Here is a 24,108-nt window from a genome sequence, read left to right as displayed (position 1 = left end):
AAAAGAATAAAAATAATTTTTAAAATTATTTTCAAAAAATAACAAGTTATGAAACAAAAATAAACAAAACAACAATGAATCTGCATATGAAAGAGAGACAACGATAAATCAACAACTTCTTTCTACAAAAGCGGTTTTCATAGTAAAAATAATGAAATTAAAAATAAATATAGTAGAAAAACGAGAAAAATAGCGGAATTGTAAAACTAAAAAACACCATTATGAAATAATGTCAGAAGAAGCAAGAAAATTAAGGGACATTTTATAAAACTTCTATTATTATACATTATTTAAGTTATGTAATTTTATTTTTTTTTATATTATATTCTATATTGTATTACTCACTTGCTGTTTGTATATAAACGAACGATTTTCCAAAATATTTGTTCGGTTAAGGCGTGTTGTATCATGCGCAGTATAAAGGGTGTTTAAATCAAAATTATATAAATTAAGAGTTTAACTAGGCTCTGTAATATATAAATATAAATTTAACATATATAAGATAGGCAATAAGAGCCAAATCGCGGATGACAGTGCGTTATTCTAAACGAAACTAAATTTTTTCGTTAGAATTAAATACCTGTGCACAAGGCACCAAATTTTTACTTGGACACGGCCAAGATATAAAATTGGAATAATCTCTACAAGAGATTTTTTTTTTTTAATTCCATGTATCCCCTATAACCCCTAAAGAAATAAAGTGCGAGAGAAAAATATAGATCCGAAAGTCGCAGAATCGGGAATCGAACCCGAGACCTTTCGCTTGCCGGGCGACTGCTCTTCCAACTGAGCTATTCAGATCCTTTCGATTCTATATTTTTCTCTGTTATATATATTAATGTTGGTAAATAAACGCCTTTAAGCCAGCGTGTATAAATTAAGAGTTTAACTAGGCTCTGTAATATATAAATATAAATTTAACATATATAAGATAGGCAATAAGAGCCAAATCGCGGATGACAGTGCGTTATTCTAAACGAAACTAAATTTTTTCGTTAGAATTAAATACCTGTGCACAAGGCACCAAATTTTTACTTGGACACGGCCAAGATATAAAATTGGAATAATCTCTACAAGAGATTTTTTTTTTTTTAATTCCATGTATCCCCTATTCCCCCTAAAGAAATAAAGTGCGAGAGAAAAATATAGATCCAAAAGTCGCAGAATCGGGAATCGAACCCGAGACCTTTCGCTTGCCGGGCGACTGCTCTTCCAACTAAGCTATTCAGATCCTTTCGATTCTATATTTTTCTCTGTTATATATATTAATGTTGGTAAATAAACGCCTTTAAGCCAGCGTGTATAAATTAAGAGTTTAACTAGGCTCTGTAATATATAAATATAAATTTAACATATATAAGATAGGCAATAAGAGCCAAATCGCGGATGACAGTGCGTTATTCTAAACGAAACTAAATTTTTTCGTTAGAATTAAATACCTGTGCACAAGGCACCAAATTTTTACTTGGACACGGCCAAGATATAAAATTGGAATAATCTCTACAAGAGATTTTTTTTTTTTAATTCCATGTATCCCCTATTCCCCCTAAAGAAATAAAGTGCGAGAGAAAAATATAGATCCGAAAGTCGCAGAATCGGGAATCGAACCCGAGACCTTTCGCTTGCCGGGCGACTGCTCTTCCAACTGAGCTATTCAGATCCTTTCGATTCTATATTTTTCTCTGTTATATATATTAATGTTGGTAAATAAACGCCTTTAAGCCAGCGTGTATAAATTAAGAGTTTAACTAGGCTCTGTAATATATAAATATAAATTTAACATATATAAGATAGGCAATAAGAGCCAAATCGCGGATGACAGTGCGTTATTCTAAACGAAACTAAATTTTTTCGTTAGAATTAAATACCTGTGCACAAGGCACCAAATTTTTACTTGGACACGGCCAAGATATAAAATTGGAATAATCTCTACAAGAGATTTTTTTTTTTTTAATTCCATGTATCCCCTATTCCCCCTAAAGAAATAAAGTGCGAGAGAAAAATATAGATCCGAAAGTCGCAGAATCGGGAATCGAACCCGAGACCTTTCGCTTGCCGGGCGACTGCTCTTCCAACTGAGCTATTCAGATCCTTTCGATTCTATATTTTTCTCTGTTATATATATTAATGTTGGTAAATAAACGCCTTTAAGCCAGCGTGTATAAATTAAGAGTTTAACTAGGCTCTGTAATATATAAATATAAATTTAACATATATAAGATAGGCAATAAGAGCCAAATCGCGGATGACAGTGCGTTATTCTAAACGAAACTAAATTTTTTCGTTAGAATTAAATACCTGTGCACAAGGCACCAAATTTTTACTTGGACACGGCCAAGATATAAAATTGGAATAATCTCTACAAGAGATTTTTTTTTTTTTAATTCCATGTATCCCCTATTCCCCCTAAAGAAATAAAGTGCGAGAGAAAAATATAGATCCGAAAGTCGCAGAATCGGGAATCGAACCCGAGACCTTTCGCTTGCCGGGCGACTGCTCTTCCAACTGAGCTATTCAGATCCTTTCGATTCTATAATTTTCTCTGTTATATATATTAATGTTGGTAAATAAACGCCTTTAAGCCAGCGTGTATAAATTAAGAGTTTAACTAGGCTCTGTAATATATAAATATAAATTTAACATATATAAGATAGGCAATAAGAGCCAAATCGCGGATGACAGTGCGTTATTCTAAACGAAACTAAATTTTTTCGTTAGAATTAAATACCTGTGCACAAGGCACCAAATTTTTACTTGGACACGGCCAAGATATAAAATTGGAATAATCTCTACAAGAGATTTTTTAATTCCATGTATCCCCTATTCCCCCTAAAGAAATAAAGTGCGAGAGAAAAATATAGATCCGAAAGTCGCAGAATCGGGAATCGAACCCGAGACCTTTCGCTTGCCGGGCGACTGCTCTTCCAACTGAGCTATTCAGATCCTTTCGATTCTATACTTTTCTCTGTTATATATATTAATGTTGGTAAATAAACGCCTTTAAGCCAGCGTGTATAAATTAAGAGTTTAACTAGGCTCTGTAATATAAATATAAATTTAACATATATAAGATAGGCAATAAGAGCAATAAGAAAAAATTTAGTTTCGTTTAGAATAACGCACTGTCATCCGCGATTTGGCTCTTATTGCATATCTTATATATGTTAAATTTATGTTTATATTACAGAGCCTAGTTAAACTCTTAATTTATACACGCTGGCTTAAAGGCGTTTATTTACCAACATTAATATATATAACAGAGAAAAATATAGAATCGAAAGGATCTGAATAGCTCAGTTGGAAGAGCAGTCGCCCGGCAAGCGAAAGGTCTCGGGTTCGATTCCCGATTCTGCGACTTTCGGATCTATATTTTTCTCTCGCACTTTATTTCTTTAGGGGGAATAGGGGATACATGGAATTAAAAAAAAAAAAATCTCTTGTAGAGATTATTCCAATTTTATATCTTGGCCGTGTCCAAGTAAAAATTTGGTGCCTTGTGCACAGGTATTTAATTCTAACGAAAAAATTTAGTTTCGTTTAGAATAACGCACTGTCATCCGCGATTTGGCTCTTATTGCCTATCTTATATATGTTAAATTTATATTTATATATTACAGAGCCTAGTTAAACTCTTAATTTATACACGCTGGCTTAAAGGCGTTTATTTACCAACATTAATATATATAACAGAGAAAAATATAGAATCGAAAGGATCTGAATAGCTCAGTTGGAAGAGCAGTCGCCCGGCAAGCGAAAGGTCTCGGGTTCGATTCCCGATTCTGCGACTTTCGGATCTATATTTTTCTCTCGCACTTTATTTCTTTAGGGGGAATAGGGGATACATGGAATTAAAAAAAAAAAATCTCTTGTAGAGATTATTCCAATTTTATATCTTGGCCGTGTCCAAGTAAAAATTTGGTGCCTTGTGCACAGGTATTTAATTCTAACGAAAAAATTTAGTTTCGTTTAGAATAACGCACTGTCATCCGCGATTTGGCTCTTATTGCCTATCTTATATATGTTAAATTTATATTTATATATTACAGAGCCTAGTTAAACTCTTAATTTATACACGCTGGCTTAAAGGCGTTTATTTACCAACATTAATATATATAACAGAGAAAAATATAGAATCGAAAGGATCTGAATAGCTCAGTTGGAAGAGCAGTCGCCCGGCAAGCGAAAGGTCTCGGGTTCGATTCCCGATTCTGCGACTTTCGGATCTATATTTTTCTCTCGCACTTTATTTCTTTAGGGGGAATAGGGGATACATGGAATTAAAAAAAAAAAAAATCTCTTGTAGAGATTATTCCAATTTTATATCTTGGCCGTGTCCAAGTAAAAATTTGGTGCCTTGTGCACAGGTATTTAATTCTAACGAAAAAATTTAGTTTCGTTTAGAATACGCACTGTCATCCGCGATTTGGCTCTTATTGCCTATCTTATATATGTTAAATTTATATTTATATATTACAGAGCCTAGTTAAACTCTTAATTTATACACGCTGGCTTAAAGGCGTTTATTTACCAACATTAATATATATAACAGAGAAAAATATAGAATCGAAAGGATCTGAATAGCTCAGTTGGAAGAGCAGTCGCCCGGCAAGCGAAAGGTCTCGGGTTCGATTCCCGATTCTGCGACTTTCGGATCTATATTTTTCTCTCGCACTTTATTTCTTTAGGGGGAATAGGGGATACATGGAATTAAAAAAAAAAAAAATCTCTTGTAGAGATTATTCCAATTTTATATCTTGGCCGTGTCCAAGTAAAAATTTGGTGCCTTGTGCACAGGTATTTAATTCTAACGAAAAAATTTAGTTTCGTTTAGAATAACGCACTGTCATCCGCGATTTGGCTCTTATTGCCTATCTTATATATGTTAAATTTATATTCAAAATTATATATATTAGATGTATTTTAAATATATATATTTATTATAATAGTTGCTTGTAAACATTTATTTTATTGATTTTATAAAGAAAAATTATATATATATATATATATATATATATATATTTATATATATATATATATATATATATATATGTATACGGGGTAATAATTCAAAAACAAATAAAAAATAGCAAAAGATGCAATTAAAAAAAAAGAAATTATAAGAATTATAGACGATATACACATATAGAAATAAGGGGAATAATAAAAAGAATAAAAATATCGCGTAAAAGTGAAATATAATTATTAAAACAATAAGTTGTAAGAATAAGATAATCACAAAGAGAATATTTAACAGGGTATTTTACATCTTTAACACATTATTTTGCATGAACGTAAGTATCTCATAAAATATTAATTTTTCGTCGATCTTGTTTTAAAAATTTTGTATATAAAATATTGAGAAAAATCCAAATTTTTGAAAAAAACTATATAGTTTATAAATTTATATATCAATATAGTTAGAAGCAAAATCGTCTCCCAATTATCTCAAGAATCTTCTATTAACAGGTTTACTACTAATTCTGTGATATCCTGCATATATATTCTGCATATGTACAATATAAATTTAAATATTAATTAAAGAATATAGATATATACGTATCAACACACGGACATAAGCGCGCGTGAGTGTGTGTGTGTGTGTGTGTGTGTCTGTACTATTATAAAATTAATATTTAATTATAAATCCAAATATATAAAGAATTAATTATCTTATAACTTTACACATTAACTTCATCAACATATTCACAAATTTATTTATAATAAATATTTTGATACGTACAATATAAAATCATTACCTGATTAAAGCAGCGATTATTTCGTCGCACCGAAAATTGTCGAAAACATCGATGATATGAACACGCGGCCAAGAACAACACGTGTGAAACGCGTGGCATCGAACATATCATTCTAAATACAAGCCGCACGATTACGCACCCCTGTCGCGCAGCCTGCGGTCTAATCAGTTTGTGGTCGTGAGAAGAAAGACTAACATCTCAGCAACTAACTTCGGTAAGTCATATACATATAAGATTCTGTAAACTATCGTTCTAACATCATCATCGTCTTTAATGAAATGTAGAATCAGTTAATTAGTAGTCAGCAATTAAGTTCGTTTATTATTAATAATTTATTTCGCGAGAACGACTAGCATTAAGCGACGGAACATTGTCATTTTTATGAACTTTTCGGGATCTTTTCGTGAATTTTTGAGATATTCGCATCTTATTTATTGGTTCCGTGATTATAATTATGATTTTACATATAGTTTTGCAATAGATATATTTCGGACGTACTTTAATGTTACTCTTGTCGTTCGCGCATAAAAACTTGTTTACGCGCATCGACTCGTTATATCAGGTGTTCGAAATATCCAGATCTTATTTCATTTTATTATAATTCCAGATGTACTCAAACACCGAAATGGCAGATGTAAGTATATTATTTTTCATTATAAAATACTATTATTTTTTATTATAAAAAACTAATACTCTTTATACATTTCACATACCGATGAATGAAGCCGAGCCCGTCGCCGCCGGCCCCGTCGCCGCCGGCCCCGTTGCCGCCGACTATCGTAGAAGTTAGTTAAATTTTAATTTAATTAAATTGATATAAGCTAGATTAATAGTAGGAATACTAGGCCGGTTCTAACCCGGGTCCTCTGAGGGGGGTGCGGGGCGGGGGGGTATTCGCCGGCGAGGGGGTATGACGTCACGCGGGCGGGGGGGTCTTATCAGCAGATAAGCTTATCTATGTTTATAAACAAAAGATAAACAATATCTATTACAAAGGGCTGCCGACAATCGGGGGGGGGGGAGTTGCGTTTCTTCTCTTCATACGTTATGTTTATAAACAAAAGATAAACATTCCAGCAATATCTATTACAAAAGGGCTGCCGACAATCGGGGGGGGGGGGGAGGGGTTGCGTTTCTTCTCTTCATACGTTTATGTTTATAAACAAAAGATAAACAATATCTATTACAAAGGGCTGCCGACAATCGGGGGAAGGGGGGGGGTTGCGTTTCTTCTCCTTATACGTTATCTGTATATTTCTAAGAAATATAATCAAATTCTAAGAAGGGCCACCGCTTGACATACGCCGACAATCAAGGGGTTGCGTTTCTTCCCCCATACGTTATCTGTATATTCTAAGAAATAATTAAATTCTAAGAAGGGCTGCCGCTTGGATCCGAGCGCCGACAATCAGTTCTCTGAAAATCTAAGATAATCAAATTTTAAGAAGGGCCACCGCTTGGCATACGCCGACAATCAAGGGGGTTGATACATAATCTATACGTATATTTCTAAGAAATACCAGCGCCGATAACCAGCGGCTGCAGGAATTTATAAACAAAACAAGCGCCGAAAATTTACGTCATCTAAATTTTTCTCGTTCGTACGTTGACGAACAAAGGGTTGATTGGGATATATAACGAGGACCGATGCCGCTGCCGGGCCATAGTACCACTGGCGAGCGCACGCTTTCCTCAAGGAAAAATAGCTGTGAGAAAAAAAAGTTTAGTGTGCAATTAAAGTAGTTTTTTCTGTGCAGTACAAGTGAATTTTTACAAAAATGGAGAACGCGGTAAAAAAAGATCATTCGAGGTGTTTTGAGAATGTTGAGAGATGGTATAAACATCTCGATGAATGCTATTATGATGAAAAAAAAGATGACCCGTTTCATTTTAAACGTGTAGCGGTGACTTCGGTTGTGCAATTCGTAAGAAATCGCGAACTTGGTGTGCAAAAACCGCATACAAGAGATGTTGCCGATTTCCTAGAAATTCACGAAGACATTTTAAGAGTGACTGGTGGGTTATCCAAATGCACCAGATCGTCTAAACGACACAAGCGAGTCGCATGCTATCAGCGTCGCTACAAAAATTGCGCAGAATATTTTACTGTGGACAACCTTTATTTTGCCGACATGGATATGCCTTCACCATCGGTATCATGCAAAACACAATCATCTGATTATGATTCAGACCAAGAAATAGAGGAGTCAGATAGGAGAGAACCGTCATCATCATCATCATCGCCAGATTTCTTGTCGGCAGCCTATTTATCTTTTCTGTGATTAAATAGGTGTACAATATATGCGAAGAGTATAGCAGTGTTTATGAGATAAGTTTTATCACGCGTGAAAGAGAGGATTGTAGTAAATGTGTCAAGACATATTTTCACGAGGTGTAAACAAAACAATAATCAACTGCTGCAGCGGCTGCTCTTTTATGACCGATCATCTTTCTTTCTGAGATAAGTTCGATCGCATGTGAAGCACAAAGGGCTGAACGAAATATATATTGAGGACCTATGCGCTCTCAAAAATCATTCAGTCCAGGATTTGACAGCACCCTGACCAGTCCGTGAAAAAAAGTCTGGTGGCTATACTTATTTACGGAAGTGCGGAAAAAATTCATTGAGTTATATCATAATTGTGCAAACGCGTTGTGACCGTACGATCCCTTATTTTGGTTGGGACCCAGTTTATAACGGCCTCAGGCTGCCCGCTTTCGCCATATACGTGGTCGCCAGTTGTTTTACCATCCAAACAACAAGGTTAAGTTACAGCTTCTGGTCCAGGTCGGGATATGTCCTTTGATTGTCTTTGTCGTCGCCACGCCTCTGGTTTGGTGCGCTTTGACACGCCGACTGATCCGACTTTGTCGAGGCAATGATTCCTTGCTCTGGATCTCCTACGCTGTGCTTTTAACTTCTGTTTCTTTTCAGTCTTAACGGGTTTCGGGATACTTTCGTGATCTAGGATATCACCGTAGACTGTGGGACTACGCTGGACTGGTTCGTCGTGACAGGACGAGGACGGGTAAGTGATTTCACACGTTTGATTTAACCTTGATAAATATGTATATATTTATTTTCTTTTTAGGTCACGCACTGAGTCACAATTTAACCCCGTTAACATTTGATTGTTCGTTACAGTAATTTTTGTTCTGCCGATCTCGTTACACTTTTTATCGCCGCGTATCGCGTACAGTGATTACGATTAATCAACGTATTACTACCGCAATTGTTACCGAAGTGTCTTTGTCCGCGTTATTTCAGAATACCTTTTCTGAAAATCCTCTTTTTGAATTCTAGGTGGAGATAGAACTCTCGGGCTCTCTCGGCGCCGGTTTATATAGCCGTCGAGACGCTTGCCCCACTCTTAGCCCGCCAGCCAATTACGCTTCGCCGCCCCACCAGTGGTCCGCTGACCACTCAGGACTTCGCGCGCTCGTGGTATGCTACGCTCGACTCTCCGAGAGTTCTTGTTTTTGGTTTTTCTTGTTTTATATTCCAAATATATTTTGTACATATCCTTACTACCTATTTATTGTTATTTTTAAGTATTTTATAATAAAACCGATATGTAAATTACCTTGTGATATTATATTTACATAAACATTTTAAAATAGTATTTCTCTTTATTGCTTCTAATAACCCAAACGTAACTTAACTTAAAATAAAAATAAAATCTCGACGGCAATCGGAGCCTATGCGGATGACATGCACAAAATTAATAAATTAAAATGAGATCTCAAGTCAAACTCATTTATTAAATTCTAAACGTTTCGACCCACTTCAGGTCTTCTTCAGTAGCTGCAAAATACAAAGAAACAAAAATAGAAGATAATCGGTACAATCAGAAAATTATAAAACTCGTATACATACAATCCGCAAATAAATTAAATATCATTCTCCTCCCTATTCAAACCGTCCGGCCGTCGGAGTGTCTCCCTAACGGTGACCATCGTCAGGAAGGAAGCGGAGCAGTGACTCCCTTACCAACACTAATCAACATGGTATAAATTAAACGTAGAATAATTCACAAGAATTAAAAATTAAGAACCGGGAAGAACACTCACCCCGACAGCAAAAACAGAGAGAAGACGATGCTACACGTGACACATCACTCTAACGACTGTGCGGTATTCTACCTCGACACAGTCGATACATATATACGCAAAAAAAAAAAAAAAAAAAAAAACAAATATAAAAATAAAATATGAAAATAAAAATAAAAACAACTAAACTAATCGGCACTCATGTCAAAAGTCTAACAAAAAAACCCGGCTATGTAAAATCACAAAGCTAGATTTTGGTAAATTTTTCTATTAACAGATCAAGATTCTCGTTTAATTTATCAGTGTCGCTATGTAAATTTAAACTATTCCTCTGACGTTTTATGTGGATCATTTCGGATATCAAACGTTTACCTAAAAAAGGCTCCTCGTCTAAGACTTTTACCTCCTCCCAATTAAATTCATGGTTCAATAATCTATGTTCCGATATGACTGATAATTGTGACGCGTTTCTTTTTATGTTGTTGCGATGTTCTTTCATCCTAGTTTTCAACAATCTACCCGTCTGCCCTACGTACGACGCATCAGAATCCATACAATCAATTTTATAAACTACATTATTATGGAGTTCTCTTGGTAACTTATCCTTGTGTACTTTAATGAATTTACGGAGACTGTTAATTGCTGTATATGATGGAATGACATCCAAATCACGTGTAATGTCCTCAATTCTCTTCGATACATTATTAATATACGGAATATTAAAGTACGAAACTTTTTCCTGCGTTAGAATCTTGTCATTGCATACATTTGCTCTATTGTTATGCAACTTATTATTATAGCGGAAGAACAACTTTTTTAACCGCGCTTGTAATGTATGAAATATCAAATTGAGAGGATAATTATTAGACAAAAGAACTCCAATCATAGACTCAAAGTTAACGTTTAGAACGTTTAGAATTTAATAAATGAGTTTGACTTGAGATCTCATTTTAATTTATTAATTTTGTGCATGTCATCCGCATAGGCTCCGATTGCCGTCGAGATTTTATTTTTATTGTAACACAATAATTCGAGCCGAGATTAATAGTTTTTTTTTATATTAACTTAAAATATTTGAAATACGTATCAATTTGTTGTTTGAATGTAATTTTGCCATATTTCGTAACTTAAGACTAAAATTATGAAAAATGATTTTTATACAATAAAATTGTTAAAATTACATTTCTTTTTATTATTCGAAAGTATTTTATTATGCTCTGAAACTTAAACTTAATTTTTTTTTATTTTTACGCTTTTTTGCATAATTAAACTCAAGATGTCAACCACATATATTTATATTTGTTTTATTGTATATAACATGCTTACGTAAGATAAATATGAAATAAATTTAAATGTTCAATACATTCTTAAAACCACCATATTATAAATAAACTTTGTAAATAATAAAATAAATAATTACTTTGTAAGATAATATTATCTTATGTGATTTTCAAAAATCAATTTGACAACACAATCATCTTTACTGACGCAAAAGGAAAATAAACTGTTTATAATTAATAGCTTAACCTAATACTTAAAATTAACATGTGATTAGAGTATTTGTGTTTTGGCGGTCGACTCGCTCTGCTGCTGGATCACCGCCTCCCTCGGCTTGGGATTTTCTCTCGAACTGCGACTCTCTGTGGTTGGTTGCATTCCCCCTTCTTCGGAGTTCTTGGATGATTTCTGGACTTCCGGGAACGCTGAATCTTTTGGTTTGGGAGAGACATCCTTTGTCGATTTTGGATCTAGTTTGTTTTTAGGCTTGTCCACTCTTTGTTTGCGCTTACTTGTTCCTTTATATCGCATAATGGCTTCGTCTGAGGATGCGGATGATTCCTCTATATATGACAGTTTTCTTTTTTTCGTGTTAATTGTTTGGGTCGGATTGGTAGGTTTTTGTAATCCTGGATGATATTTTTAAGTTCGCGTGGAATTTTTGTCATAGTCTTGAGTTTTATTCCTTTAGACATTGTTTGTGTATTTTGTCTCTGTTGTTGTATTTTTGTTGTGTGTGTAGTTTGACTGTTGGGTGGAGTGTTTTCTTCGTTTTCACTAGTTGATGCGGAATAAATGTCGTTTGTTTGTTCGTATCTATCTTGTGTTTGGTTTTGTGTCTGATAGGATGTCGATGGTATTTGATAATCGGGTTGAAAATTATCCTGACTTGTTGGTGGTTGTGGGTTGTTATCCTGTGGCTGTGCTTCGGGTTGACTGTAATCATATATGACTTCTCTTTTTTCTTCTGAGCCTTTTGTTACGCAGGATACTAATTTGGATGCCCATTTAGCGTTTACTTGTTTTACTGTATTTCTTCCGACGATGTTTTCGATAATTGAGAATGGTTTCCTGGATGTTACTTCGTTAGGTTTGTTGGCTCTGATTGATGTAGTTGTTGTGACTTAATTTATTAATTAAATAATTATTAATTAAATTTAACTAATTTTTATTAATTTAATTAATTTTAAATTATTTATATATAAATTAAATTTATATCAAAAAAACTAGATATCATAAAAATTGACTAAAATATCTTCTCCACATGAATATTAAAAATAATTTTTATACATTAACTCTCATATTATTTCATTTAACTCATTTTATTTCGAGAAATTTAAATTATTCAATAAACAACAAAATTTAATAATCCCTGATACAAAAGGTACAATTAATAAAATTTACTTTTATCTAATTAATTAATTTAATTTAAATTTTCATTTACATTATTATATATATAATTCATTTAATTTTTTTTTTTACATACTTTAACAATTAAAAAATAAACTCCATCTAATCTTTACTATAATTTTATTTAATTAAAATAATATACTTAAATTATATTAAATTTCTCATAATTATCAAATTTAATTCTTCTTTTAAAATTTTAATAAAATTCATTAAATCATTATTAATCTCCTCAATGTAAATGAAATATTTTAAATAAACTAAAATTTTTTATTATTCTAAATACATTTTCCAATATATTTACTTTGTTACGACTTTTCTTACAAACTATATTTAATAAGAATGACGGGCAATTTGTACATAATTTATATAAAATTCAACCTATAAATTTTTATAAATTTACATCTAAATCCTACTTAAATAATAAATTAAATATTATTTACAAAAAAATATTTTTTAATATAACTCATTTAAATCTTAATAATTCTACATTTTGATTTGACTTCAATTTATATTAAATTTAATAAATTTATAATTAAAATCTCTTAATTCAACTATCAACAACAATATATAAAATATTTATATTAAGTTAATCTACTTGTGGGCTATCAAATTAATCAACAAGTTCCTCTAATTAAATAAATCACCGCCAAATTTTTTATTTTTAATGATTCACATTTAATATTTAAAAAAAAAACCTAACGTCGTTAACTTTTATAATTGGTGTTCTTGCCTTATCTAATTTGCCCTTTACGAGTAGCGCGACAGTCTTTTCAGTTGCCAGCTGTAGCTTATGCGTATTACACCACTCTATAATGGTATTGATAACTTGGTTAGCTGTTTTTTCTATACTCGCTCTAGAATCTTCTTTTATTAATATTGCGACATCATCGGCATATGCCACCGCTTCAGCCTTTAGAGCAGGAAAGCAATTTGCTATATTGTTTAGTAGCAGATATTAACTTTTCGATGTCTAAAGTATGACTTAAATACTTTTATAAGCTTTGTGCTGCAATTTCCTTTAATCAGTCTATGTATGATAGAGGGCCACCATAGATTGTCAAAAGCACCTTGGATGTCTATAAAGATTGCAACCACATATTTTTTGTCTGTATTTTTACAGCTTCTTATTAGGTGACTTATTGCGTCTTCCGTTGATTTTCTTGGTCTAAAACCATATTGGTTTGGGCTTTCAAGTTCTAATAATTTGTAGCTTGCTTCCATTCGCTCCACGATTATTCTCTCGTATACCTTGCTCATTGTCGGTATTAATGAGATCGGTCTGTAAGAGTTTAATGTACCTTTATTTTTATTACTTTTGAGTATTACTTTAACATTAGCTATTTTCCATGCATCGGGAAATATTTCCTCTTTAAAGCAATTATTGATGAGTGTGTAAATTATTTCAGGCTTTTCCTTCCATACTTGTTTGATTATTTCCGTTGTAAAGTTGTCTACTCCGGGTGCTTTATTATTTTTGAGCCTATTTATCGCGTTATTTATTTCTTGAAATGTAATTTCATTTTCCATGTTACAGTTTTTATAGTTTTTAATGTCCTCTAATACTTGTCGATGCTTGTCGTTTTCAATTTTCTTGTCGTCTTTTGGGGCGCATTTAGTTAGGATAGCATTTATCGTTTCTTTCCAGGTATTTGTATTTGTCCCATCCCCTAGTCTTAATGATGTTATTACCTCATCTCTTTTGATTTTATCTCGTACAATTTTATAAGGAATACTCCATGGATCTCTATTTGATTCAGTGGTCACAAAATTTTGCCATGTTTCATATTTTGATTTTCTAATTTCTGCTACGTATTTGTTCCTAATTCTTTTGTACCTCGTTTTTGCATCTTCGAGTAGGTCCACCAAGTTTAGTTTTCTTATTTTGTTGTATCTTTTCTTTGCCTTATTTAATTTCTTTCGCATTTTGGCTAGATTGTCATTCCACCAAGGAACTGCTTTATTAGATTTTTTCTTATACGGTATAGATTTCTTGCATATTTGGTCTAGTATAGTAGAATATTTTTTGACCGCCATTTCTGGCTCATCTATTTGTAATTTATTCAACGCATCATTTGAGAATTGATTTATTAGGAGCTCCTTAAATGTTTCCCAATTGGCTTTCTTGTTGTTAGTTATTGTATTTTATAAATTTTCTGTTTGTTTTTTCGTTAATTTTAAGGTCTAAGATAACTAAATTATGGTCACTAGTAGTGCATTTTGATGAAACATTCCATCTCTCGCATATACCAAGTGTGTTCTCACTGACTAAGGTTAGGTCGATGTTTGACCAGCCTTATTCAAAAGTTGGTGTATCACTGGCATCGTTTATTACGTATAATCTATTTGCAATTATAAATTCTTCCATGATTCTTCCTCGGTCATCCACTTCTTCAGAAAACCATAGATCTGATTTTGCATTGGCATCCATAGTTATGATTATCTTTTTTGAATTTAATTTATTGATTATATTTTCCATCTCAATTAGTATTGGCTCTATATTTAGTGAGAATTGGCAATAAGTATTTATAATGAAGAAGTCCTCCATCTCAGTCATAACTTGGAAGCACATTATATGAGGAGTGTCAAAGTGTGTTAAATGAAAAGCCTCTATTTTTTCATTTGCAATTATGGCAGCAACCCAGGGGTTATCTACTCCAGGTTGTATTTTAGATAGATACCCTGCAGAGTATCCGCGAACCATGCCCTTGTATGTATAAGGTTCTTGAATACACAAAATATCTATGTGTAGTTCTTTAATTAGGAGTTCTAAATTGGCAGCAGCAGCCATTGCTCTTTGTGCGTTTATTTGTGCAATTCTTAGTTCCATTCAATTTTATTATAGTATAATTCTAAATACTTTTTATATTCAGGGCATTCTTTGTGTTTTACGCTATGCTTGACCTCTTTCCTTTTACTGCGTACACAATTTATACATTGCGTCTCTTTCTGACAGTCTTTTTTAACGTGTCCTTTTTCACCACAATTCCCACAGATTTCATCTGTGACCTTGCAAAATTTTGCTATATGCCCATATCTATGGCATTTAAAACATCTTGTGATATTTATGTATTCTTTAATTCTATAAGTTCTCCATTGCATAAATATTCTTCCCTTTTCAACCAATCTTCCTAAGAATCTACCTGGTACTTGTACTATCCAGTTTACATTATTATTATTATGTGTCTTAAAACTGTGTTTCATAATAACTTTTTCTTTTAGTTCTTCTGTCTCATTTGTTTGTATTGTATCAAAGTTTTTCTCAATTAAATCTTCCTTTAAGTCTTCAAGCTTGTATTCTTTCTTCACATCGTATATTATGATAGATGGGGAGGTTTTTCTCGGTTCTTCAATTTTCAATCCCTTTTTTTTAAAATTAACTTTTTTAATTAAATCTATGTCTTGTTTGCTATTTACTTCAACTACTACTGCCTTATTCTTGATGTTTCTGATTCCTTTAACTTTCAATTTGTTTTTGATCCCTTTTAATTCATCTATTACTTGTGTCCTAATATCTTCATTTGTTCTATCGTCGTTAGTTTCTTTTTCAGGTTTAATTATTATAGCTTCATGTCTTTTGTTACTGTTTATTCTCTCTGTTTTAGGTTCAACATCATATTGCCTTCCGGAGCTTTTCGTCGAGGTTACCTCAGCGTAAGTACTTTTTATTCTGCTACCTTGAAATATTGACTTCCATTTTTCTTTTTCAATAATTTCTTCATTAAGCTTATTTTCTAGTACGGCCCATTTAGCTAATATAAATTTTATCGCGGTTTTACTTATTTTGTTTGTCTCATTAAATAGAAACTCTTCTAATATCGTCCTGGTTCTGATAATTTTATCTAAGTTACTTTGTTCGTTTTCGTATTCTTCATTTGATTTCTTTCTTTTCTTTTGTATTTGTCTAATATTGCTAACATCTTCCGGCATGGAAGTCGTTGAGCCCAAACGTATCGTCCTAAAGGTCGCTTCAATCTCCTCCGTCTCTACGTCAAAATGTTTTGTTTTTAAGTGTTCATTTTCCATAGTCATCCCACGAGTGCGGTAGGAAATGATGTCAACTGTAGCAGAGCCTCCTATACTACAGCAAGCCTAAATACTACGGAGGGTCGGCCGGTACCCCGTAGGGATCGTTCAGGACTGTGCTATTTAAAGTCCCCACAGCCATGCATCCATCGACACGATGCCTCCCACCTTGGATTGGGACGTGTACCCATGAAAACCTAGGTACGGATCACTCTTAGCACCCATCCGTGGTGTAGGATGGGTGGGCCCCCCCACCACGGCAAGGTGGTGATCCACAGGGGGGAGTAGATAGGGACAGTGGGAATCTCGTTAATCCATTCATGCGCGTCACTAATTAGATGACGAGGCATTTGGCTATGTTTCGTCTACGGTGCGCGACGACTGCTACAAAATCACAGTCGCCAAGTCGCCACCGACAACGATATTGCAGAGCTGTTTACTGTTGGTGTTCGCAGTCAACACCCTGGAGCGTGAAGGTCGGAGCTAGCCAAAGGCAGCTCGTACTTCACCTCGACCATTCACGCAATCATTCAAACTCGCGCGATTGATGCGGAGGCCCCCAATTCTACGCGCCATCCATCATGCACCACCAGATGAGGCCACGTTCCGCCTTCCTTCGTTATAACGCGATGTCATTGCGTTAAAACGTTTCCAGTTCAGCCATGAGCCCCACAGAACCCGAGTCGTCAACGTTCGGAGCTGGGCGGACGTTAAACCCAAGCTCCCGCAACTCAGACTCGCTTCGCGAGCTCCATACACCTCGCCACGATATTGTAATGGCGGTAAAACGAACATTATTTCGTGGTACTCCTGTGCGCTCCGCCACAGCGGCTGCCAGATCAATACATGATCGGTACTTCTCCACCTTACGCTCGTGGGACATCTCCAACGCGGTTTCGCTAGACACTACCTGCGCGTCTACGACCACTGCCTCACCACCATTAGCGATGGTCAGGTCGGGCCGCCTCCGGCCGGCAGACGTCGAATACGCTTGTTCCGCATCAACGCGCCATCCCTTCTGCTGTAAATAGCCACCAACTTGACGGCATAGGTCGTCATGCCGCAGGATTCTCCCTCCGTGCGTTCTGAAGCAGCGTTGCACGCAGTGAGCCGGCGTCTCGGTTTCGGGACAACCGGCACGACAGCGATTATCGCGCCCATCACGACCTCGGGAGCATCTCGCTCTAGACGGTATGCAGTTAGCCCGTATGTGGTGATAGTGTACGTAGTCGGCACCTGGAATGGCATCGGCGCCAGCCGATACCCAGTAGGAGCTCAGGTTGGAGGCCGCAACCTCTCTGAGTCCACTCCCATCGCACGACTCGCGCAACCAGGCCGCACACTGCTGTCTGAGCTCAGCGGTTGTTAGTCACTCTATTAGCCCCGCACTCGCATCTGGTTTTCACACCAGATAAGCTGCCTAGCCACATACGTGGTTTCGGCAGCCGCGCATGCTGCGGGCAGAGTACTCCGACACAACCGCTGCAGTCGGTTATGCTTCAGAATTGGGATCAAAGTTCTTAATAGAGGCATTCCAAGCCCGCCACTCTGTATCGGCGCATGCAGGTATCCAGCAGGAACATCATGGGGAAAACGCAGCCATCGTCGCACCGCGGTGCGTACGATGATATCTTTACCCTTGAGGGTTTTGGTCGAGACCGTACCCACTGTCCATCGGTGATAATACCGTGGAAGGAGACAGTCACGCAACAACCTCAGCCGCTGTTGCGGCTTAAGAGGTGCTCTCGTGAGTTGCTCGATGGCCTGAGCTAAGGGTGGATTGCTTGCGAGTTCCCTAGCACCTGTGTATTCGCAGCCCAGATACGTCCAGACATTGACCAGGGATCTTTGCGGTATCATCGCTCTCCCCACGGTGAAATAAGGTGTGGTGTCCACCTTCACCTTCTTGTCTCTGCCGGACGCCACCATGGACAGCACTCCGGTCTTCTTCGCGTTGATCTCGAGCCCATTTCGCATAAAGGCGTCATGAAGCCGTGTCAAGTTCTCCTGCAGACCATCTCTGGTAGAGGCCAGGAGCACAATGTCGTCTGCGTAGCCCAGCGCATTGATAAGCCGGCCACCCAACCGATAGCCAACGTCCTCCGAGAGAATTCCTAGTGCTCTATCTACGACCAGATTGAACAGCAGGGGCGACAACGGATCACTCTGTCTCACGCCACGGCCGATCTTGATGGCCGACACTTCCTTCAGCGCTGACCCCCTGCAACTCGGTCAGCGCATTCGAATAGACAGCCCTTACGTACTCTCTAAACTCCCTAGGGAGCCCCAGCTCATCGAGAGTCGTATGAATAGCAGCGTGCGCAACCGTATCGAAAGCTTTCGACAGATCGACGCACGCCACATGCAGAGAACGACAGCGCCTCCGGGCGTCCCAAAGCACGGATGAAAGGACTGTGACGTTCTCACATACCCCGTCCACCGGCCGGAACCCCCTTTGGCGCCTGTCGAAGATGTCGAGGGCTGCCAATCTCTTTGCCAATATCTTGTGGAAGTGTCTTATTATAACGGATCCTATGCTGAGAGGTCGGTACTTCCGTCGGACCTTGGCCGATCGGACATACCCCCCTTCTCAAGGAATACCGTTCTGGTTGTGGCGATTGATGAGGGGATCGTCTCTGCCAGGAGCAGCAGATTGAACAGAAGCGCACGAAGAATCGCAGGAACAGCGTTCCACATCCTCGGCGTAATCTGGTCCAATCCGGCGCAGTGCCAGTCCTTACGGAAATCCTGTTCACCTCTGCAGGTGTTATAGGATCCCAGAGCAAGGTCTTATCCGCCACAGGAACTGGATCCGTGGCAGCGCCATCGCCGAGACCTTCGAGGTGAATTCCTCTCGGGCCCGACGTACGGCCCCGGCCAGCACTCGCAGCCTGTGCCGCCTCCCCAAACGACTCACGCAAGTCCGTCATGTCTCCATCCGCACCGCTGGAGGCCTCCATAATGGGGCGCCAGCAGTTAAGGAATTCGACAGCAGACGGCCTCTCGCGCACCGAGTCGCCCTCGAGGATACGCGACAAACAGGACTTCTTGTTCTTTCTGTAGAGGGATTGCACAATTGCATACTCCCTCTTTCTCTTCTGCTCCTTGCTCTCTCGTTTAACTGGAGGACAGTGCTTCTTTGCCGAAACGCGTTGCGGAGGGCGCACTTGTAGCGGCCGAGGGAAGATCATGCCCAGCCATCTCTCGATAGCCAAGACGTCGACCCTCCCCGCCGTCAGAGCATCTCTTGCCGTGCCAGCAAGAGTATCAGCCTCGTAGCTACGGAACGCCGCACTCTGCTCTACGAGTGATTGTATCTTGTCCCGCAGCCTCTGAGAACTTTGTTCAGGGGGAGGCTGATGTGCGCTTTGATCGTCAGTACTAGCCTCAATGGCCGCAGGAATGGTGTCGGCTCGTGTCATCACCGCACCATCCCTATCGCCCTCATCGATCACAATCGCGCGACGCGATTGGATCTCTTGGCAGAAGTCTCTAACCATCACTCGGTAAGGCTCCTGTCGCCGTTTATCCTTGATGGCTTCGAGACTCCTATTGGGGAACTTTGTCTCCAGATACTGGTTAATGAAAGGTTCCCCGGCTAAGGTGCCTTCAGCCTCAGCGCGTGCCATGAGTCTAGTTTCCTCCACTGACCATCTGGCCTTTACGCGGTCAACATTGATAGCACTGTTGGCTTGTAGTGGGTGTGCACGTACTTTGTGGACACCAAGACCACGCATGTTCCGGAATCTCGCCGAACAATGCTCACAGCTGACCATCTCCTCCTCTAGGCTGTCCACTTCAGCCTGGCTGGTCCTTATAGTGATTCGCGACGGACCAGCTGCGACCCCGTCAGGGTCCTCCGCACCTCTCGCGCGCTCACTCAAGCGAGCACTCGCACGCAGACCCCGGGCCATCCGAGAACCCGGGACATCAGAATCATTCTTAGCTTTATTCATAATTTACTGCGTGTAGGGGGGCAAACGGACTGACAACCGAGAGCCCCCCAAGAAACCCCGGTCTTTCTTGGCCCCACAACTCACCATGACCGTAGGCGCATGGGCCGAAGCCCTTAGGGGCGCACTTCGCTGTACACTCGCTTAGTCGACATCTACCGAGTCTAAACTTCCAAAGTAGGCCGTTTCCGGGAGCACCACGAGGAAGGTGGAGGTACAACTTGGACATGAGAGGCTGAAGGTCCTTACTAGAGGACTTCGTTGGCGCATCACGAACCAACCATGACTCTCTCTAAGTACCATCGCGGCGTGTTGCTTTGAGGACCGAGAGAGTCATAGTTACTCCCGCCGTTTACCCGCGCTTGCTTGAATTTCTTCACGTTGACATTCAGAGCACTGGGCAGAAATCACATTGCGTCAACACCCGCGAGGGCCATCGCAATGCTTTGTTTTAATTAGACAGTCGGATTCCCCTAGTCCGTGCCAGTTCTGAGCTGAGCGTTGAATGGCGGCCGAAGAGGACGACCACGACGGCTCGCGCCGCCACGGAAGCCTCGCAGCAAGGAAGATCCGCGGGAGGCCAAGGCACGGGACCGAGCTCGGATCCCGGGACCGGCGCGAGAACGCCGACCGTTCACCTCGCCCAGGCCCGGCACGTCAGCCAGACCCGCTTCCCGACCAAGCCCGACACGCCCCGCTCCTCAGAGCCAATCCTTATTCCGAAGTTACGGATCCAATTTGCCGACTTCCCTTACCTACATTATTCTATCGACTAGAGGCTTTTTACCTTGGAGACCTGCTGCGGATATGGGTACGAACCGGCGCGACACCTCCACGTGGCCCTCTCCTGGATTTTCAAGGTCCGAGGGGAAGATCCGGACACCGCCGCAACTGCGGTGCTCTTCGCGTTCCAAACCCTATCTCCCTGCTAGAGGTTTCCAGGGAACTCGAACGCTTATACAGAAAAGAAAACTCTTCCCGGATCTCCCGACGGCGTCTCCAGGTCATTTTGGGTTACCCCGACGAACACTCTTACGAGGGCCCGAATTGTATGCGGTTCCGCTGCCGGGTTCCGGAATAGGAACCGGATTCCCTTTCGCCCGACGGGCGTGTGTCTTTCGTATAATATTTATTATTATTTCTCGACACTCGAGTATATTGTACGCCGTCATTGACATAGGATTTCTCCTAGGGCTTAGGATCGACTGACTCGTGTGCAACGGCTGTTCACACGAAACCCTTCTCCACGTCAGTCCTCCAGGGCCTCGCTGGAGTATTTGCTACTACCACCAAGATCTGCACCGACGGCGGCTCCAGGCAGGCTCGCGCCCAGACCCTTCTGCGCTCACCGTCGCGACCCTCCTACTCGTCAGGGCTTCGTGACGACGCGAGAGAAGACTAACGCCCGCTCCCGGTTGCCGCCCCACTTGCCGCTGACGGCAGAGTATAGGCTCGACGCTTCAGCGCCATCCATTTTCAGGGCTAATTGCTTCGGCAGGTGAGTTGTTACACACTCCTTAGCGGATTCCGACTTCCATGGCCACCGTCCTGCTGTCTTAAGCAACAAACGCCTTTCATGGTGTCCCATGAGCGTCGAGTTGGGCGCCTTAACTCTGCGTTTGGTTCATCCCACAGCGCCAGTTCTGCTTACCAAAAATGGCCCACTTGTCACTCTGATCCGAAGATGCTCGTGGCTTCATAATTCAAGAAAGCCAGAGATCTCACCCATTTAAAGTTTGAGAATAGGTTGAGGTCGTTTCGGCCCCAAGGCCTCTAATCATTCGCTTTACCAGATGAGACTCGCGCGCGTTCCGTGCGGAACGGCCGAGTGCCAGCTATCCTGAGGGAAACTTCGGAGGGAACCAGCTACTAGATGGTTCGATTAGTCTTTCGCCTCTATACCCAGTTCCGACGATCGATTTGCACGTCAGAATCGCTACGGACCTCCATCAGGGTTTCCCCTGACTTCGTCCTGACCAGGCATAGTTCACCATCTTTCGGGTCCCAACGTGTACGCTCTGGGTGCGCCTCTTCGAACGAGACGCCCCGGGAGTGCGAGGCCGCATCGCGACGCGGCCCATCCTCCCTAGGTCGACGGCCAGGGCCGACCTTCACTTTTATTACGCCTTTAGGTCTCGCGACAAGTCCCAATGACTCGCGTACATGTTAGACTCCTTGGTCCGTGTTTCAAGACGGGTCCTAAGAGTACCCAAAGCAGTAGCGTCGCCGACCGGTATCGGTCTCTCGCGAGACCGCGGGAGACGTTCGCAGGCCTGTCGAAGGTGTACTGTACTGTAACCAACAGCGGGCCAGGACCGGGGACGGCGCGAAGTCCGTAACCTCCGAGTACCGTGGCGCGCGCTTGCGACGGTCTCGACGCACCGTGAATAGTGCGGCCTGATACCTTGCGCGTACCGCCGAGCAGCCGGCCGAGCGACCGAGGGTTTGTCGCGTGCCGTTTTACCGGCGACGCGACAGACACCGCACCCGGGCCGTAGACCGACACCCAGCGGGTCGCGACGTTCTACTTGGGGAGAAGTGCACGACGACGAGCGCCGGACATCGGCGCACGGTAGCGTGCCCGCGCGCGAGCCGCAAGAACTCCGCGGGACATCGCCGACCGACGCGAAGCCAGCGCCGCTGACGATGAATCTCCCCGTTCGATCTTTTGGGTTTCTTAGGTTTACCCCTGAACGGTTTCACGTACTCTTGAACTCTCTTCAAAGTTCTTTTCAACTTTCCCTCTCGGTACTTGTTCGCTATCGGTCTCGTGGTCGTATTTAGCCTTAGATGGAGTTTACCACCCACTTAGAGCTGCACTCTCAAGCAACCCGACTCTAAGGAGAGATCCTCCCGAGGCGCGCACCGGTCGCTACGGGCCTGGCACCCTCTACGGGTAAGTGGCCCCATTCAAGATGGACTTGGACGCGACGCGGCACCTCGGGATAAGCGGATCCTCCCAAACACCACATTTCCCTGCGGCGGAACCGCGGGATTCGGTGCTGGGCTCTTTCCTGTTCGCTCGCCGCTACTAAGGAAATCCTGGTTAGTTTCTTTTCCTCCGCTTAATAATATGCTTAAATTCAGCGGGTAATCTCGCCTGCTCTGAGGTCGTCGCATAGTGAGTTTTCGTAGCCGTTTGCCTCCTCCGCGTCGCTCATCGTCGTCTCTCCTCTATAATATATATTATAAGAGGGAGAGAGAGAGAGCGTCGAACAAGAGAGCAGCAGCGGCAGCACACGAAATACGCGAGAAGGCAAATCGCCGGGGCGCTAACCGCACACACACTCGTTGGTGATAATGGAGACGATATATCGCGGGGTTCGAGATTCTCGGCTCTCCCTTCTCTTTTATATACGAAATTCGGGCGGAATCGATTCGACGAGTACACGACGCGGCGCGCCGGTCCCCTTTTTTCGCTTTACGAAAATTTCGTGGACTCGGACACGCGGTCGGCTCGCGATTCAAAACCCTTCTCCGTAAAGAGGTAAAGGATTACGAATGCTCTCTCCGCCGGACGACGACGCGCCGTATATTTCTCCGTAATACCGTTATGTGTGCGGGCAAGGGCGCCTCGGCATAAGACGCGCGAGCGCTATCGCACCGAGAGACGCGGCACAGAGTGCGAGAGCAGTCCG

At 40.3% G+C, this 24,108-nt stretch overlaps 1 pseudogene; it reads right to left on the bottom strand.

The window, feature by feature from the left end:
* Positions 1–21,240: 21,240 nt before the first annotated feature.
* LOC146719480 (large subunit ribosomal RNA) lies at positions 21,241–23,561 on the bottom strand (annotated as a pseudogene).
* Positions 23,562–24,108: the final 547 nt, after the last annotated feature.

Source organism: Nylanderia fulva, unplaced genomic scaffold, assembly GCF_048542155.1.
Source record: "Nylanderia fulva isolate GAGA-0341 unplaced genomic scaffold, ASM4854215v1 Scaffold971, whole genome shotgun sequence".
In the NCBI taxonomy this organism is placed as follows: domain Eukaryota; kingdom Metazoa; phylum Arthropoda; class Insecta; order Hymenoptera; family Formicidae; genus Nylanderia; species Nylanderia fulva.
The sequence above is the reverse complement of the archived record's forward strand: the minus strand, read 5'-3'. Positions and strand labels throughout refer to the sequence as shown.